The 19,729-nt window shown below is 44.5% G+C and overlaps 1 protein-coding gene across 1 annotated transcript in view; it reads left to right on the top strand.

Annotated features, from left to right (window-relative positions):
• Nucleotides 1-18,508, top strand: part of FOXO3 (forkhead box O3) — a 112,479-nt gene extending 93,971 nt beyond the window's left edge. Inside the window, exon 4 of the mRNA XM_037842305.1 lies at nucleotides 13,784-18,508. The gene's annotated coding sequence lies outside the window, so the exon portion shown is untranslated. The remainder of the gene's footprint in view (nucleotides 1-13,783) is intronic.
• The last annotated feature ends 1,221 nt before the right edge of the window (nucleotides 18,509-19,729 follow it).

The raw sequence follows: 19,729 nt of genomic DNA, 5'->3' as shown, positions 1-19,729 counted from the left end.
CCCTCCCCAGTTTGCTGACAGTTCAAGAATTTTACTGCCAGTGAAAAGAATACACTCACATTCGGAGCTTTCATTCTTCTTATATCCAGTCATCCTCGCTGACCTATGACATGGGTTCCCCTGTTGATGGATGGATGAGGGCAGAAGGGAAGGGGAGGCAGGGGGACCTTCGATGTCAAGGTTAAGGACCCCACCATGGACTTTCTTAGAAAGGCACTGAGGTCCTACCCACCTTGGTCGATCTTTGGTGTTATGGTCCCTTTATCCCTCCCCACCCCCCCCCAGTAAACTAATGATTTGCAGATACTTAACTGTAGAATATGTATCCTGGGCTTTTCCGTACGTGAGTGTTTCCACCAGAGGCAAGATTGGTTAGTTTATTCTTTACCATGCCTACTAAGCACTTCTATTAGTTAGGGTTCAGGATCTAGGCATTTAAAAGAGCAAAAGAATTAAGTTGGAAATATATGTTTTCATGCAAGGGTACATTGTACTCCCATGCTTCTCCTTGTTCCCCACCTATAAATGATGTCATATTCCAAACACAGCAATGAAATGGGTTCTGAATGGTGGCAGATAAAAATTGTGACATTTTACTACTGCTAGAACCGGAAGGATCAGGTAGTGTCATGTGGTAAGAAGAGCATTTGGAACAGGAGTTGATGGTTCAGTTCCCACCACTACCAGTTTCTGGTTGCTATCTTAGTTGTGAGCCTCAATTTCCAGCTTTATAAATGAGCAAAATAGCCCCTGTTACTTAACAGGGTTATTGAGAAAAGCAAATGCACTAAAATACATGAGAGTGGTTTGTAAAACTGCAATGGGCTGAAATATGTACTGTGTAATTAGGTAAACCTGCTGACTGACAAATGCACTAATAGTGAGCCCAGAGAGGTTAAGTAGTTTTCCTAAGGTCACACAGCTGGACCAGAATCCATATTTCTTGAATAGGCTTAAACCGTAATAGATCTTCCTAATTTTCTAAAATGAGACATGCTCTGAACTGGAGCCAGAGTAACAGATGTAGACAAGCTTGTCCTGAATTTCTCCTCCTCAAGTGGTAAGATGAACACTGGGGTCTTCTTTACAACCCCCCCTGACACCCCCATATTAAAGGGTCCTCTGTTCTGTGCCCCAGCTCCTTTTACAGCAAGATACTTTCACCCTTCTTTAAATGCTATAAAAGAGAAAAGGAATTCAAACCCATAAAAGCCTGATCCGCCTTTAACTCTCTCTGTCATGGTGGAGGAATTACAAGGATCTCCTGTAGTGAGCTCCCTCCAGCTCATGAGTAGTCCTGGAAGGGGAATGTCTGGAGTGTTGTAATACTAGATATTCTAGACTTTCCCAGGCATAAGCAGGCCCCTAAGTTCTAATGGAACTCAGACATCTGTTTTTAGTAATTTAATAGCTCTTGAGATGGTAAAAAGATTGTAATGGAAGCTAAGTGGGGTGACAACACTTCCAAGCCAGCCAGTTCAGAACTCGGACCGGTGGAGATGTGACATGAGAAATTTTGACATTTGGCTTTTAGAAGAATAAAATGGCTTGTCTTTGTTTAAGAAGAGGCATGTGAGTCATTGTGGCTTCCAAAGATGCGAGTAAGTTTTAATTTTAGTGTGGTTTTAAGGAGGCCAGTTGGATTGAAATTGTTTGTTGAACAATTCATTGAAAGGAATGTGTTCAGAAGAAAATGTACTATCAATTTTTGTCTGATTTTTCAAGTGTAGGTTGTCTGTTGAGCTGAACAGTAGACTTGTTTTGTGTCTGTGTAATCCTAAAAGATTGTGCAAACATCTTTCAAGGGAGATTTAAGTACTTGGGTTCTTTATTATTTATTTCTTTGATGAACTATGATTTTGATGATAATAAATAACAACCTTTGGAATAATGCATTTCATTACTATACCCTACTGGAACCCTAGGGTCACTTAGTCACTTTTTTCTCAGAATGCTTTGGGTAATGTTGTGGTGAGATCTCTCTTCAGTTATCAATGAAAAGTCCTTAAATTTTCCTGACGGTACCTAGCTCCGTATGCCCACAGAACAAGAGAAGAAAGGCCCTGGGACAGCGGGGACAGGGGCACTTGGAGGGCATCTGCTTTCCGGGCTTAGGATTTCCGTTTGCCTTGGAATGAATGCTCACCTCAGCAGCGCACATGGCCTGAAGTTAATTATCTACTTCTAAACGTAATTTCTGACTGTCATTTTGTTGAAGACTCTCTCCTAAATTCACAAAACAGGCCTGAGGTCAGTATCTCAGACCCCATTTTTCTCCCAAATTAAGCACCTCAGCTTCCCAACAGTTGTTCTGTAATAACTTTTGGGTTGGCTTTTGGTGGGGTTGGGGGTTGGTTAACCAGTCTTCATAGTAACCTTCCAGACCCACTCCCTGGCTTGCTAACTGAAGGTTGCAGGACCTGCCTTGGTCTGGAGTTGTGTCCACATGACAGAGAGTCTTGCCAGAGGGCTGAGGGCTGCAGAGAGCTGCCTCTCTGGAAGGCTGCATGTTTCACACCTGTCATTCATTTTAAGCCATGTGTAAGTCCTTTGACCTATCGGTCTACCTGGAAAAGAAAAAAATAACCATACTTATTTTTATGGGTGCCAGCCCCCTGGGGTGTGAAGGGCATTGTCTTCTTTCAGGCATTCATAAAGCTGAGTGGTTGTACTTACAAATTGGTGGAAGAGGTGTCCACGAGCCAGTGTGATGGCCCCAAAACCGAGCTTCCAGTAAACTGTCCTGAGCAAACACGTGTCTCCTCTCTGAGGGAAGGCAGCCTCAGTCTCGCCATAGTTTTGATGTCAAAAGATGCCTAAATTCACAAACTCTTTCATTCCTCTTCATCTTTTGATGCATTTGGAGACCATGTTAGGGAGCAGCCCGCCTTTAGCTTTGTGTTTAAACTACTTTATGATAAGGGTTCAGAAGCATCAGCCAGGAAAGCCCAGATGAAGAGGAGGAAGGATGGTTTTCATCTCATTTCTACCATTGGCCCCACATCCATTATCTTAGGGTTGTTGCTAATGAATCTCTCCAATTACTAGGTTTCTTGTCTGCTGGATGAGGACAGAATCATCGAGTTTTGAAGCTGTGGAGTATGTATAATTTCAAACCTGAAATCTAACATTCTATCTATGACATGGCCCTAGGTAGGTGATTTGTGAGGTTCTGCAACCATAAAGAAATCGTGGCAACCAGTCTGGAAACGTGGCGGGCTCTCCCGTGGTGGAGGCCGTTTAGAACATATACACAGGCTGCTTCCTCAGAGGAGTAAATCTTTGATGCTCGTTTGGCTGATGTTTGAATTCCATGATTCTCTTATGTCTTTAAATATTGGTGGTGTTGGATAGGACTACTTCTCATCAAATATAGGCAATATAGGCTACATCATGCTGTTTCTTGATGTAGATATTTCTATTTTCAGGAATGTAACCTACGATAAATAGGAATCTGTTAGATATTACATGGAGAATATACTCTGCTACTTGCACTTGTGAACTGTAGTCTTTGATTATAATATGCTGGCCTGAAGAATTCTGCATCTGCAGGGATCTTTATTCTGCCTTTTAAAAAGCTCCAAGTCTGAACTGTTGTTCGTGGAAAGAATGGCCGTCTGAATCTTTTTAGTGTTGACAACAGTAAAGGATAAGTGACACAGCTATGAAAAGGGGTTTTCTTTGCTGAAAGCTGGTGCACTCTTTACATACATTCTTTCCCCAGGAAAGCAGTGGCATCCCAGCATTAAGGTGCTCTCCCACACCTCCTGGTTTTATAGCGCACCTGAGTTCTCCTCTTGCCAGCCTGCTGAGCTTTGAGGAGAGCCTCAGGGGCTCCTGCTTCAGGCAGTCAGTTGTATATGTGAATGGCTTTCTGGAAGGTCTCTTGACCATGGAGCTTACATGGAGCATAAATAACTGGGGTGTAAAAATCACCAGAGTTGCTACAGGTGCTTGTAAACTATAAGTTCCCACCAGGCACTCCTTTTTATAGCATTCCTAACACTCAGTAGTCGGCATCTTGTGAACAGCGTTTCTACAAGTAGCGTTTCCCCGCCATGTGCCACCCCATGTGTCTCACAGGCTCACCTTTCTGTATGGAGACGGGAGATAGGGGCTTGCTGGCATCCACTTCGGGGCTGGCAGCTGGAAAGATTGCCTGCCAGAGGTCCCACTGGCCTTGGGGCAGGGGGAAGGATATTTGCTGACTGCTTTCTCGTGTTTCAGCATTGAATTTTCATTCCAAGATGGAGATCCCCACCACCACCACACACACATGCACAGCTTTCCAGAGACATCATCCGTTCCGCCCCTTTTGTTGATGTGTTCATTCAATTTCAAAACATTGTTTTCCCATGTCCTCCAAGTGATTCTGAAGTTTAAGGTTTCAAAATCCATATTTAATTAAAAACTTGTTCTGCACGTTTGTGACACTTCAGATATTTAGTGGTACTAGAGATCAGTGTTTCTCAAAATGTTCCACAGAATACTAGATCCTCAAGATATTCATGGGTATAAAGTAGAAACTGGATTCCATGGTCGGATGTTTGGGGAACACCAAAGTAAAATAGGGCCTTAAACATTAAGAAACGTTATGAACCTTCATGTTCTTGAAGGGTCATGTTATGCAATGTTGCCTAAATTTATTTGGTATCTTGGGTATTCCTTTTTCTTCAATTAGCAGTAGGACCAGTGCTAAGGAATTCCAGACCTAGAGTGTGGTGGAAAGAGTTCAGGAACTGAGTCCAGCCTTGAAGGGCTGTGGATTCTTTTCCTTTTCTCTCCTGATTCTCACTGATTTTTTTTTTTTTTATTACATCCCTATCATATATCACACATTTCAGCCCATGGAGTGGGTTCTACCCTTGGACAAGCCTGCTGCCTGGCAAAGCGTTTGTCTCCATGTTGGTAGAAATGCTCAAGAAAGGCCTGGATCCATTCAGCAAAGTTCACTTGCCGGGTACCTGTGAAGCACCTGAGTACCCAGGGTGCAGGGGAGAGAGGTGGATAAAGTAGGGGTTCTCCCTCAAGAATGCGGGGCCTAGTTGGGAAGGTGGTGGCTGCAGTGACGGTGACCATCTGTCATAGAGTGTAAGACCACCATACATGCAGGGCTGGGGTAGAGGATCCAGTGGTGTGTAGCAGCCTCACATGCCTGGTGTTCTGGAACAATCCTGCTTTCAAGTGTCGTATTCCATTATCAGATGTTCTGTTCCTTCGTTTGAGGGCTAAAACCATAGGCCCTGTTCCTTCACAGTCTCCATGCTAATAGGACAGCGTTCAGGCTGAATCTAGACACTGGTTTCTGTTAAAAGCCCTGCAGAACTCTTGCGTTAGTTTGTGTTAGGTTTCTGGAGCTGGCTCCAGCAGTTGGACATGAGCCAGTCGCCCACTTGAGCACGCTACTGCTGGGGCTGTGCTCTCAGGAGAGCTGCAGATTACAAAAGCCTCCTCTGCAGCCCGCGCCAGTTTAAATGAGGTCTTTCTGCATGGTCCAGCAAATTCCTTTGAGAGTTGGAGCCGAATGCTGCCATTTTTGTCACTCTGCATCGAGTCAGGCCACTTGTCTCTCTTAGTCTCAGTTTGCTCATCTGTAAAATGGGGTTAAAATGAAAACTTGCCTCACAGAGCTCTTGTAAGGACTAGATAAGGAGTAATGCCCTTTGAGATTATTTTATTTTAAGTTATTCAGTGTTCATTCTGATTTTAAATGGCTGGGGAGGGTAGAACGAATGAATTGGTAATACAGGACCCAGGGAGCCGTCAAGCCAGTCTTGCAGGATTGGCACAAAGAGCAACAACTTTCCTCATTTCATGAGGATCAGTCAGATTTCTTTTCACCAAAAAGGTCTAGCAGTTGTCTGTTGTGTGAAACCTTTGATTTCTTGGGCTAGTCCCCTAGAATCCCTGCCTACCTCTTTGAGGGTACTCATTAGAGAGGCTCTAGGAAGTCAGCATATGGTACCCAGAGTGTTCCTTTAGTGTCTTCACAAATTGCTTGAGAGGCCCTGGCTCTGACCTCAGCTCTGGTTCTGCTGCTGGTTGGCATCCTCGGGCCTGGGAAGCAAGTGGTGCTGAGGAAGGAGCCTCTCCCTGCCCAGAGCAGCTGCCTTAGGGGTCTCAGGCTGCAGGGAGGGCGCCCAGCCATCCCAGCTCCCCCATCCTCTGTCAGGCGGTCCCAAGCCACGCAGAAAAATGAAGAGCTGCCTCAGTCCCTCCTAGGGCTTTCTTCAGAGCAGAAAGATGGCCACACGATGCTGGCCACGGTCTGGGCTTGGCTACCCCAGGGGCTGGTGTTTCGCCTCCTTACTGGCTGGTGTGACACAATTTGGGGTTCAGAAAATATGGTTACTAAACCCATAAAATCCCTTCCAACTTTGAATTCAGTGAAAACCCAGAGAAAATGGGCTATTCTTCCCCAGGAACTTTCCACCAAAAGAAGCAACAGCCACGCCTGGAACGAACAAACAGCACTCTGCAAAGAGCTACTAGGCCCTGGGCTGCAGCTGTTCTGTGTTGTTTCTTTCTCCCCCAGCAATAGATATGGGCCTTACTGTATAATTCTAGGTTGTTGTCCACTCCCCCCCCCCATAACTTCTTTTTTTGCTAAAACCCATGGCATTCATTTATTGAGGGATGGGAATCACTTGCTCCTGAAGGCCTCAGAAGGTAATTCCAGTGCTTCTGAAGGATAGAACTTTAGTTGCCAGCCTTGGTTTGATTGAAGGTTTGCATGTCAGTGTATCTTCCCCCCCTCCCCTCTCCCTTTTCTCCGCCCTCTCCCGCCCTCCCTTGCTTTCATGCTGATGAAAGAAGTCTGGGTCATAAGATTAAAAAAAAAAAAAAAGTATCTCTGTCTGTGTGCAGCATTTGATTTGACTCCTCAGGGGAAATTAATGGCCAGAGGTTTAGGAGTTCTGAGGTTGAAATTTTAAATTAATATCCACTGGGCTACCGTTTATGTATAGGCCACTGTAATTAATTGTAATGTCCATTGGTCATTTGTATGTTCAGAAATGATTTACAAAGCAATGCAGCCTACCGTATCTATAAGTAATTAAAAAATACATGTTGACTGATGGACATGTTCGAAGGTGGCCCTTACGCCTAAGGAAAAATGCTGCCTGGCATCCTGAGTGCCTCGGGCCAGAGCTCAACCCTGTCAGCTTCTGCTCAGGCCGCCCTGCTGCCCGGGGTGGGATGCCCTGTGGCAGGAGCCGCTGGCGCTCACCGCTGTGTGCAGTGCAGGCTGCGTGGGGAGGTGAGGCCAGTGGTGACCTCAGGAGTGCTCTTCGTTTCTCTGTCATACCTGGAGTCCTCCAGAGCCCCTGTCCAGGTCCTTCTCAGTTCCCTCTCTTGGTTGTGTTGGTATGATTGTTGTTTCTTGGCCATCATCTGTGTCGCCTACATAATCTGGTCTGGTCCTTACAGGCCATTTGTGGAATTAAAACAGGTGATTTCAAGTTTTCAACCTTAGAATCACTTTTGGAAAAACCAGATTGTCTCTCAAAACCTCATTTATCTAAAGCAGGAAAAGAGGGCTTGGGAGACCCCTCTCTTCTGTGCTTGGTAGCTGAGCCCTTAGACCTGGGCATCCCACCTGTGCATCCCCCTAGCAAATGCCCAGAAGAGGCACAGAAGATAGGGTCACACCCATAGAACATAAACATTGTGGCATTCAGGTCATGGCTTATGGCTCGAAGCATTTCCTCCTGGACTACAGTTCCTTTTTGTTTTTAAGTGGTGAATCACTTCAGTAATCACGGCAACTTGAAGCTTAGAGTAGCAAGACTCTTAATTTGGGGGCTGATGATAAAGGGTGTGTTTGATGGGATGTGAAGAAAGGAAGGAAGAAGGAAATGCTTTATTAAATGCTTGTGTAAACTTCAGGCCGGAGTAATTCATTGAATGTTAAAACTGTGCCTTGCATCGTGTAACTTGGTCATTAGGAAATTTCATCTTATAAGAAATACAAGTCTTAGAATAATCGGAAACCATCATTCAAAAAAAACATTATGAATTCTAGGTGTTATCCCACAAATAGTAGGTTCTGTCTGGGTTCAAGTAAGACTAAATCTTGGCAAATCTGAATAGGTCTGAAATGTTTCATGGAAGCAGCAGTACCTAAAGGTTGCTAAGAATTTGAATTGGCAGTGAGGAAGAGAGAGCTGTTCAGGAAGATGGTTCATTCATTTATTCAGTCAACATTTACTGCACACCTATTCTGTGCTTTCAACTTTCCAGGCTCCCTGGGGCATCAAGAAAATTTTGGTTCCTTGAGTGGAATATAAGCTGCTTGAGGGCAAATACCCTGTCTAAGACAGTGCTCTTAGTGTAGTAGGGCCTCTGTAAATGGTTTGGTTTGACAGCGTCGCTCTGCTCTCAGGGAGCTCACATTTTGGGAGCTCAATGCCCATGAAATAGTACCCACTGCATGCGCTCCGTTCGGTGCCAGGTGCTGGCATGGGTGTTGGGCAGAGGAGAACGGTTGAGGACTACTTTCCTGGGGAGGGTGGGGCTGGATGGGACATCTTGCTCCTGGCCGTGACTCACACGGGTGGAAGAAGAGCAGTCGAGGCAAAGTACAACCGGACCTGGCCCATCCGAGGAGCCGAGGGCCTGTTCCCAATGGTACTGGGAGGTGTGAGGTGTGGATAGGGACAACAGCTTGATCCTGGAAGTCTTTGCCAGCTAGGGTCTTTGGATATTATAATTAAAGTTAAATAATAATAATTAAAAAAAAACATTTGAGTCCAGAACAGGGTCTTTGCCCCTAAAGGCTTTAAAAGAATGCAATCCAAAACTTCACACCTGTTCTATGTGGTTTGAAAATCCAAGAATTTTAAGAAAATAGGACATCTCTGCATCTGTATTATTGACAGTAAATTAATATGTATCATATTCCTGCCATGTCAATCACCATGTTTCTCTGGATACACGAAGAACATGGCATAATCCCTGCCCCAGTATAAAGGCAGAGAGCAGACATTCCTAAATTAAACCTATTTTAATCATCAGTCACCCCTAAAGTTTAAACAAGAGAAAAGTTGGGGCTCTCTGCAGGTCACCCCCTTACTCTTTGTCCCTGAGAAGCGCAGGGCAGCTGCTGCTCTCTTAGTGCCTTCCTTGTGTTTGTTTGGCTGGAAGGCTGGTCCTCACAGGGGTCCAAGTGCTACAGGTTTCCAGGTCCAGGTGTGGGATTTCCTGATAGGAGGGGTCCTGGAGGTCCCAGGCAGCTTCACCAGCCAGCCTGAAAAAGCCTAGGAATTACTGGGTGATAGCAGAAAGCAGGAGTTCCTCAAATCAAGCTTTTCTCTTAGTCTAAGCTTTTCTTGGGTAGTTGTGTATAGCTAAGTCTTTCCAGTATCTTTCTCAGTGTCACCTTTGCCATTCAAAGCTTCTCCTCCTAAGCTTCCCCGTAACATCATCACCTTCTCCCTAAGTATTTATTTGCCCATTAGAAAGCACCAGAAGCCTAGGGGCTGGATTTCCTGGAAGTTTGATTTTCTTTTAGGAGGGAGGGTCCCCAATTGAATACACATCTGGCCCCCAGCCTGGCTGAAACTTGCATACCTGTTCTGTTTACCGCATAAACTATTCAGTGTGTGAAATGGCAAATTGGCAGCATTTTTTGTAGTTTTTGGCAGTTTTTGTAGACCTGCGTCTCCTGATTCCCTTGCTCTGGCTCTCTTTGGCAGCATCGCAGGTGGAGGGGTAGATTTTAACACGGCCAGGTCCCTACCACCACCCCCATCTGAGGCCTCCGTGCTGATTTCCATGCACTCTTCTAACTCCAACCGTTCTCTTTCATTACTATCATCACCCCATTAGGACCTGGAGCATATTGGAAAAGCACCCAAATAAGGCCAACTCCTGTGCCCCTTCGCCTGTTTTCCTCGGCTCCTTGATGTTTCACCTGTGCAGGTGAACTCTGACCTGCTGCCATTTGGATGCTCCAAAATTAGACGTGGCTGCCTGACCCAAGACCTGCAAAAATGCTCTTTTTCCTGCAGTAGCACTAACTACAAATGCCTTGCTGGGTGCTGGTAGAGGGTTGTGATTCACAGTGTTTTGGGTGTCCCTTAGGTTGCCTGGGGGTGAAGCAGAGATGGTGGCTGGCTGGCATTTTGGGGCTCCGTCCTCGGGGATGGAAGCATTCATGCTGTGAACCCACAGCTGTTCTCTGCACACCAGATGCGACTTCCCTGCAGATTGAGTGAACATCCATTCCCTTCCTTCTCCAGCCTAAATTTTCCGTATCTAGTCATCACCTTGCCCCTGGGGTTACAACTTTGGCTTGAATTATCTTCACTTTTCAAGAGTAAAGAAAGTGTGCTTCCCTTTAATTTTGTTTTTCAGGCAAACTTGCCTCCAAACAACTTTTTGCTCTAGCTGTGGAAAACAGTAGCTAATTTTCATGGATTTGTGTAGATGAGGTTTTATCCTGCTCTCTCTTTTAACTTCTAGGTCATGTCTGGTGTTAAGGTCCTGTTCCCTTCTTCTCTGCCAGGAAGATAAAAATACTACTTAAAAATCCAGTTTTTTCACAGTGGAATTAAGTTGTGGGAGGACAGCAGTAGGAACATTTTTTATGTTTTATTCTCAGATTAAAGTTGATTGGGGTTGTTATGTTTTGTGTGGAGTTTTTGGGGGGTGTTTCCCTCTCTGAGAATATCATGTGATTTAGTGGTGATAATTAAGCAGAAACTTGCCTTCCCTGCAGATGCCAAGATTATAGAGGGACTTGCCCTCACCAGAGACCAGATGACAGCAGCCGCAGATATTTTTAGAATGGGCTTCATCATTTGGACTCCCCATTTCATTTTCCTTGCCTCAACAGTGTGACTTCAAATTTATTTATTGGGTGGAGGGTAGGGGGTATGTTTTCCCTGTAATGAGATTCACTGATGGGACAGGTCAACATTTTCATCCTTATGCATACACTATGAGTTGACATATTGCCTAGTGACTGTGAAGTAATATCTGGAGCTCTGTCAGCTATCTGCTTCCTTTCCCTTCAAAGAGTTTTGCTTCGTCTGCTTTGTTTTTAAACCGGAAGGACATGAACAGATACATATAAGCCTCACCGTACGCAGTGTGAGAATGATGTGTGCTTCATTAAAACCCATGACACTTGTACGCAGCCCTGGAGTGACATTAAATTCCCAACTCAGTAACTGGTTTCATCACTTAATGCGCTCCCTCTACTCCTGCCGTCCTTTCTGGAGTCAGATAAACACGTGCAAACATTAAGCCACAAAAGAGTGATTAAAAATGTAAGACCGGGGAGAAGCTGCTTTCCTAAGATTATTTTTATTACTCCAGTCTTCCTAGTAGATGGTGACTCTTGGTGTTCCTCCTACAAAGATGATTGTCTCTCTGTTCAACATTTATCTGGTTCCTTTATGTTTGCACAGTATTTTACAATCTGTTTTCCTTCTACCACAGGGAAAACAAGTTACCTTTCTGTTCTGCAGCGTGGGAGTTGCTTTATTAGATTTGGCTTCTGCGAGAGCTGTCTCCAAACCTGGGCCTGGGCTCTAAGCTGGTGTAGGCTGCAGGGGCAGTTTTCCGAGCCACCTCCCTGGGAGGGCATTGCCTGGGTGACCTTGGGGAAGCTCCAGGGTGCAGCATCACAGGTGGTCCCAGCCCCATTCCGCAGCCAGGGAAAGATGGATGATTAGCGCATCTCTTTTTTAATGATGAAGTTCCCTGAAGATTCTGGGCCGTCTGATGAGGGACTGTGTATCGGCCTGGGGATCATTGTTGGCCGCCAGTCTGGACCTCCTGCCTGGTGTGGGCCTCCTGCCCCTGGCTCCAGGGCTCATGTCCCTGTCCTGCTTGGAATGATGCCACGTCGGAGGCTCTGGGTGCCCTCGGCCCCCTTCTGCCCTGTGCTGGCCCAGCCCCGGCGTCAGGACAGGCTGCACACTCTTCCTGTACTTGGGGAATGAGATGTGTGGCCTGCCCATTGTGCACTGGTTTCCATGGCCAAATAATTAAAACCTAAGGGAGCTGGGGGAGAGAGCCTGAATTAGGTAATTCTTTTCAGTGTCTCCCTTGGCATTTACAGTAAGTCATGATCAGGACTTGGGGACCGCAATCCCCCGATGACTAACTGCATAGTGATGTTAGATTGTGGTTCATCAGATGTTATTGTGAAGAAAAAAACCGCATCCTCTTCCTCAGACCGGATCTGAACCTTCGTTTGTTCCTTGGGGTCACCAGGTGGGCAGTTCGGGTGGAACTGGCTCTGGCAGGCCAGATTTCTCACTGACGTCGAGATCTGGTGTTTATTTTTGCTTTTTCTCCCTCTGAAATCAATAACCTACTATTTCATAGTCCAAGATAATACTGTCTGATACCTTTACAAGGCAAAGAATACCTCCAAAAACCAGTCAAGGAAACTAAACATTGGGGATGGTGGAAAGAAGAAATTACCTTCTTTTCCTGGTTTCTTTTTTTGCCTCCAATAAAATAACCTAAACTATCCTGCTGGGAGCTGTAATGATGGTTAAATAAGACCCATGGATATGTAGCATCATAAATACCAAGTCCTACGAGTTTTCTGAATGTTTGCTTGTGAAAGGTAAGTTGGCCAGCAAGTACAAAGTCACAGAAGAGATTGAGGTCATGAGTACACTTGTGAAAATTCCAAATGAGTATATGTCAGTAGCTCCTCTGAAGGGGGCAGGGCAGATGTACGTGATACACGTTTGTGAGTTTATTGATGCGTTTTTCACTACTTGTCCACCTTATCAAGTGAAAAGCTGGTGAGTTCATGTAGCTTCACTACCACTTTTCTATCCATTTCTTGGCCTAGAGCCATTTGTTTTTGTTTTTTTTACAACCATGACAGCCAGCACTGTTTTCCATAAACAGAAGGTCTTAAGTCTTGAGACCTGTCATGTCAGCTCCTTTAACTGCATCTCTGTGAGTACAAACTTTTTTTGTTTTAGTCCTCTAACATTTCTGGGTAGAGTGGCCACATGAAGTCTAATAGGATTTATATAAACTCAAAGGGTCTGAGAGGACCTCTTGGGTCTTTCCGTTGAAGAGTATTGGAGGCAAAATAATAATAATGCTGTTAATTGTTAATGTGATGTTTCATGGGGGTTTGTTATTTGGACGTATATTTATTTCCCTTTTGGCTTTTAATATAAAAACTAAATTGCCGATCTGCACACTCACTCCTCCTATAGTGGGGAGGCCAGAATGGCTCACACCCAGCAGGGCAGACCTGCTAAGTCTCTGTAGTAAGTGGCTATTTTCATCTCCCTCAATGTTGGGGTATTAATAAAAAAGGCAGTAAGCAAGATCACTTAGTCCCTATCGCCCATGGTGGGGACCACAAAAGTCTAAGCTGGTCTCCTGAGTGTGGCCAGCTCTCCTGCTTTGAGCACCGAAGTCCATGTCCCAGGAAACCCCACAGCATAAAGGTCTAGAACAGAATTCCACCTGCACCATGCATACCCCTCCTGTAAAGGAGTCCACCAAAACACCCCTTTTTTTGCCTTTCTTTGTTAACCTCCCAAAGCAGATGACCCCTGTTTACTTTGGGCTTTTCAACTTTAGGACATTTTGTACTCAAGCCTAGAAATAAGATAAGTGGTCTCCATGCCTTGACCTTAGGTGTTCAGACCTTTGGAAACTGGTGTAGCTTTTCTGCAAGTGTGCCCTTGGCGCTGAGGTGGGATGAGGGGACAGAAGGCTGCTGGAGGTGCCTCCTTACTGCTATTTGAGTGTCCTTAGTAACCTCTGGTTTTCTTTTCTCCCCCTTTAGACCCTCAGACTGACACAAGACCTACAGAGAAAACCCTTTGCCAAATCTGCTCTCAGCAAGTGGACAGTGATACCGTTTACAGCTTAACACCTTTGTGAATCCCACGCCATTTTCCTAGCCCAGCAGAGACTGTTAATGGCCCCTGACCCGGGTGAAGCCCTTACCCGGAGCAGAACTCCATGAAGTAGGCCAAGTCTTCCTCGTCCAGGGTGGGGAGACGCCTGCCAGCAGAGGACAGCGCCCAGCCGGCACCACCACTCTCCTTCAGAGCGCACGGCGGACCCCGGCGGCGGTTCTGTGGGGCTTCAGTATCGCATGGTTTATGGGATGTTCTAAGTGTTGTTTGTGTTTGTTTTCCTTTGACTTTCTGAGTTTTTCACATGCATTAACCTGCAATATTTTTCTGTTCCAATGTTAACTGTCCTTCCCCGAGCAAATTTAAGAACAGAAAGAAAACGTTGTACCAGTTACCATTCCAGCTTTGGGCGCCACAAGCTTTTGAGCTCATGGAACTCCATAAACTAACAAATTATATAAACTAGAGGGGAATTTTCTTTGTTCTTTCTTTTAGTAGAAAATAATCCTTTTTAAATAAACTGAACAATGGCACAATTATTTGTTGTACGCACCGGTCCAGGACCCCCCGTAGGCAAAATGAATGAAGTGCAGCGTCCGGCCCAGTGTGTTTTCAGTTCTTAGCGAAGGTGGTCTGTGGGCAAGACCCCCGTCCCACCACCTGGTTTGCAGTTTCAGGTGGGTAGGGCCTGTGGTCCCCTGTGTATCCTCAGCCAACGCGGGGTGCATTGTTGGTTTGTTGGTTAGAGACAGGCTCTCTTCAGGAAAGAAGTCAGCCCAGCCGTCCACACATTGCCAAACACCACTAAAGGATTCAGTTTTAAGGAGAAAAGAGGAAAAAGTAGTCCCGTTTTGCTTTGCAGAAGAAAGAAATGAACTTACAGGTAAGCATCAAGTCTGCAGTGAGGAATGTGTCAAGAGGACAAACCCAAGTCAATGCTGAGAAAGTTCTAACTTGTCTGTTTTCTTAAATATGCATCCTTGATTATTTTCAGCTGTGCTGTGTATAATCTGATCTACTAGAAGTGTATGAGTGAGAGGCGATCGCATACAAGCTGATTTTTTTCTATATAAGCTTAGATTGTAATTGTACAGATGACACAATGGACGTACAAGATAGGGCAGTTTTAATTTTTGTTTGTTTTACTTTCCTATTTCTATGGTTTTCATTGTGTTTTGTTCTCAGAAAGTTATGGTGCTGTATAGGTGCTTTCTGTTTTACCTGGAAAGTATGATTCTGTTTGTTACCCTCTTTGGTAGAGAGACTAGTGGGGAACCTTTGGTACATAGGAAACTGGTGTAAGGCCGCTCTGATTAGCACAGCATATGCATACTTCTCCCAAGTGATATATGAAGACTCTTTTCTTTGCATAAAAAGCATTAGGCATATAAACGTATGAAGATATTTTATCATGTACAGTACAAAATGGAACATTATGCATGGACGTTAGGAATACCGAGTATTTCAGCACAGGCTTCCCTGCATGAGTTCTTGCCCACGCTCACACTTTGCAGGGCAGTGACCCCCTTCCACCAACACAGACGTGCTGCCCGACTCCCTGCAGACCCACCACCCTCCGCCAGGGGCCCCCTTGTGCGCCTTTGCTTTATAACTCCTCTGGGGGTTGATAGTGGTGGTGATAACAGCTCCTAGCATAATGAAAGTTCCATCTGGTATTGTCACACGTCTCTCCCACCTCGCTTGGGCATCATGTTTGAGTGATGGCCCTGTTGATTTCACCCTGCCTTTTACTGAATCTGTAAATTGTTGTGCAGTCATGGTTATAGTAGACCAGTAGCATATTGTCTTTTCTAAACTGCTACAAGTTTATAATCTTCCTTTTTAAAGTATATATAATTTTTTAAAGTATGTATTCTATTAGGCGGTCAGCTTGTCAGTGAGACAGAATTGCTTACTATATTCCTTTATCATCATGCTAGCTGCTTCCTTGATTCTTGATAGTCCGCTTCATGCAAGAACTGTCCAGTATCAGCGAGAGAGGGCTGGTCCTCTAGCTTCCGACCTGAGGCTGCCCCGCGTGAGGATGCACTTCTTCAGAGGCAGCGGCAGCAGCTGGGGGTGAAGCGGGGTGGCAAGTGGGGATCAGATACAAGGGAGAATCCCGAGTGCTTCCAAAATAGGGCCTTGAGAATGTTTCTCCTGCATTAAAAGGAAATCATTAACAAAATAGCTTTGAGTAGCCTCTGCAGTTTTGTAGGCCCTGAGAGCTGCTTTGGGAGTGAGAAAGGCAACCCTCTTATGTGTTTCAAACTAAAGATGTTGAATTACTTTCAGACACATGGCATCTCATTTATTGTCTTTTCCAACATTGGTTGGATTTCAGGCAGAAGGTCTTACAAAATGTCCTAGAGGAGGCATGAGAGTGGAGCAGCCATGGAAAAGACCAGGAAGATGGAGGGGGCTGCTTTGCATGTTCTTTTTTTTTAAAATAGCTGAAACAGCATCCACACGTAGAGTATTGTGGAGAGCCGATACCAGGGCAGAGTCAAGTGCCAGCATTCGTGCTACACAGCCTGCCAGCCTCAGGAGGAGGTCTAGGGGACCTGGGCCGTTGGCCTTGCAGGATCACAGCAGCCCCATTCTCACCCCCGGCCTCCCCTGGGACGGCCACCTGCACAGTGCAGCCAGCTCCCTCAGACTGGCCAGGCTCCAAGGTGGTCATCTGGGCAGACGTGCAGCCTGAGGGCTCTGCCTCTTATCTCAAGTCCCTGCTTGCGGGAAGGGCCAACTGTTGACCATTGTGTTGAGTTCTGAGTGCTGTGGGTCCCTTACAGTAAGATTTCGGATCTGAAAAAATCTCAGCAGAATACACAGTAGGCTCCGGGGATTTGGCAGCTGTGATGTTTGAACCCTGATGAGAACCACCCAGGCCGCCCTCAGCCTCTAAATAAGCTGCTCTGGGGAGCCTTCTACTTTGTGATGGGGAATTAGAAGAATGGCTAATGTGGAAAACATGACATGTACTCTGGGACTCTGTTGTTCTCTTCAGGGCTCCAAAATCTCATACCTTTTACCAAAGTTAGAAAAGAGCTTTATCACAAGCTTTCACTGTCCTGGCCTGAGAACAGACTGTCAGGTTCAGTGCCCACCATTTTCTGTGAATTAGTCTGGGTTTGCTTTCCTTTATTGCATCCTCTGCAATATAATGATTGCTGAGACTTTTTAGTTTTTTTTAATTTTAGAATTTTGCCCCTCTCTTTAATGGGGGGATCATACATACATGTGGTAGAAGGCGGATTCTGTATTTTTGTTTGGAGTTGATGGCACATTTGGGCATTGCTTCCCCATCCTTAGGAGAGGATGTCATGGCTCATTACCCCTGGTATGTTATGCCTAGTCTCAGGGTGTGATTTCAGATGACTTCCTAACTTGACAACATTTTGAAGATGGTAGGGACAGACTTCATCTCTGCCTAATTAAATGAATTTAAAGCATAATGAACATTTGAATCTCTTGGAAGGACCTTCAAGAGGAAAGCAGTCAAACAGCCAGTCCATTGTTGCAAAGACTGGCTGTGGGAAATAAAATCTTACCCTTTCCCTCTAGAAGCCAAACCCCAACAGCTCTGAACTCTGATTTTCTTTTTCTTGCTGTATTTGGGGGGACATTTTATGATTAGGTGTTATGTTTTAAAGAAAAATTAGAAAAGCACATTATTTTTTTAGAAATGTAAGTCATTGGCAAAGAAGTTATGAAAAAGCAAGCATCTCCTGAAGCCCAGAGGAGGCGGGATGTGGCGAGGAAGGGAAAATGAAGTTCTTGTGAAATCATGTCTGTCAAACAAGATCTTAAAGCAGATGCCCGAATAACTAAAAAGAGTGTGTTATATTTAATCAAAATTTAAGTGGGTAACATTTATGCAGTGTGAATGATGGAATATTTTCCTTTTGTTCAGCTTTATTTGTATGCATTTCTCTTTGACGAATGATTGGTTACGAGGCCTCTGCCACACTCCAGAAATATTTGTGCGGCTGCTTTCAAAATCTGTGTGTCTGGTCACTTACTTCTCTAAAATTATCTCATTGCCTGGCAATCAGTCTTCTCTTGTATACTTGTCCTAGCACATTATGTACACAGAAAATGTAAACATGTGAAGGAGGACAGAAAAATTAGTTAATACTAAAAAATATATATATTATGCATTTTGGCTTCACATGTTTAACTTTTTTTAAGGAAAAAAAGTTGCATGAGTGGAAAAAAAATCTGTATACAGTATCTGTAAAACTGTCTTACCTGTTTTCAATTTCTTGTTCTTGCCCCATACAAACTAGAATTTAACTGATACCACTGGTGCATGGCCATATTCAAACACCTACAAGTCAAGCAGTTTGTAGTTTGATTTGCAGCACCTCATCCTTTCTTTCAAAGCGAACACTATCATAATGCATTCTTTTTGAGGATTTTGTCTAACCATATGTTGCCATTAATTAACTCTACCACCTTTGTTCTCAAGGATCAAAACCAGTTTGATTTGGGAATCTTCCCCTTTCCAAATGAAATAGAGATGCAGTACTTAACTTTCCTTGGTGTTTGTAGATATTGCCTTGTGTATTCCATTTAAAATTGTAATCTAGTTTGTAAAAGAGATGGTGACGCATGTAAATAAAGCATAATGACACTCTGTTTTACTCCGAGATGCCTTTTGTTCTCCCTGCCACTTCCTTTAAACGCAGGAATGAAAAAGCTGAGTTTACCTCAAAGTCTTCCTGTAGAATTACTCCCATGCTGGGAGATGCACAAAGCTGAGACTCATCCTGAGATTTGTAAACTAAAGGAACCCAGTAAACTTCTCTGGCCCACTTTTGGCCTCCACTCACCACCAGACAATTTAATAAAGGCAAATTTATGGCGTTGTTCATGGTGGCTGACAGCTGCGTGTGGTGTGTGTTGCCCCAGAGGAGATGCTGAGTGTGGAGACAGGATGTAGACTCTTCCCTCCCTGAGTGTCGGAGGATTTGATTTGTCAGAGGTTTGACCCTAATGAGGTCCTCCTCACACGAGTCCAGCAAATGAACGGTGTTCATCAGCAGTACCCTCCTGTACATGGAAAGTCAGACACCAATACTTCATGTGTCTGGTAACCACAGCATAAATATTTCCTCTGTGTGCACACTTAGGGCCTGTCATTTAAGTTAGGGGGAACTCCACCCTGTTGTAAAACTATTTCTAGTAAACTAGGTTGTGTTTTTCATTTTCAAATGCATGTTACAAAAATTACTCAGCTTATAGAAACCCTGTAGCATGGGAGTTAAAGTCCCAAGCAACATGATGGGCTCTTAATATCAAATCAAGTTGGTGGAAAAGATTTTAAAGCTTGAACTTTGGATAAATTCTGTATTGGTGAACAGTCATGCTCTCGTAAAATTTACGTAAGATTGTTTTCATTTCCTATGAAGGTAAAGACCTCACCAACTTCTAGTACCAAAGCAACTGGGAGAAGATATTTCACTTGAGACTGCTTTCCAACTTTGATTCTATCTCCAGAAAGATTAAAGATGGAAATCCAATACCAGCTATAACAACAATCTCAGTAGAGAGTTCTTCCAAACCAGGCAAAAGTTCAATCAAAAACTCATTGAAGTTAATTTTGTGATTAATAATTACTTAGTCATTCTCAAGTATGGCAGTGGGCCAAACCCTGTGGTGGGCCCCAAACAACTGATCTGGGCCCTGCCATCCATGAGTTTATATTCTAGGTATACTCTGTCTGCTCCACCTTGAGGAATAAAGAGCCAGTTCTTGCTGACTGTCCCTACTTACTTCATCTTGTTTAAAAAAATGAATTTGGACTAGTTCACCTCTCGAACACTTCAGAGATCTGATTTTGCAAGTGATCAAGTAGTGGGGTT

The sequence above is a fragment of the Choloepus didactylus genome, chromosome 7, assembly GCF_015220235.1.
Source record: "Choloepus didactylus isolate mChoDid1 chromosome 7, mChoDid1.pri, whole genome shotgun sequence".
In the NCBI taxonomy this organism is placed as follows: domain Eukaryota; kingdom Metazoa; phylum Chordata; class Mammalia; order Pilosa; family Megalonychidae; genus Choloepus; species Choloepus didactylus.
Note: the sequence above shows the minus strand (reverse complement) of the source record. Positions and strands in the feature narration are given on the sequence as shown.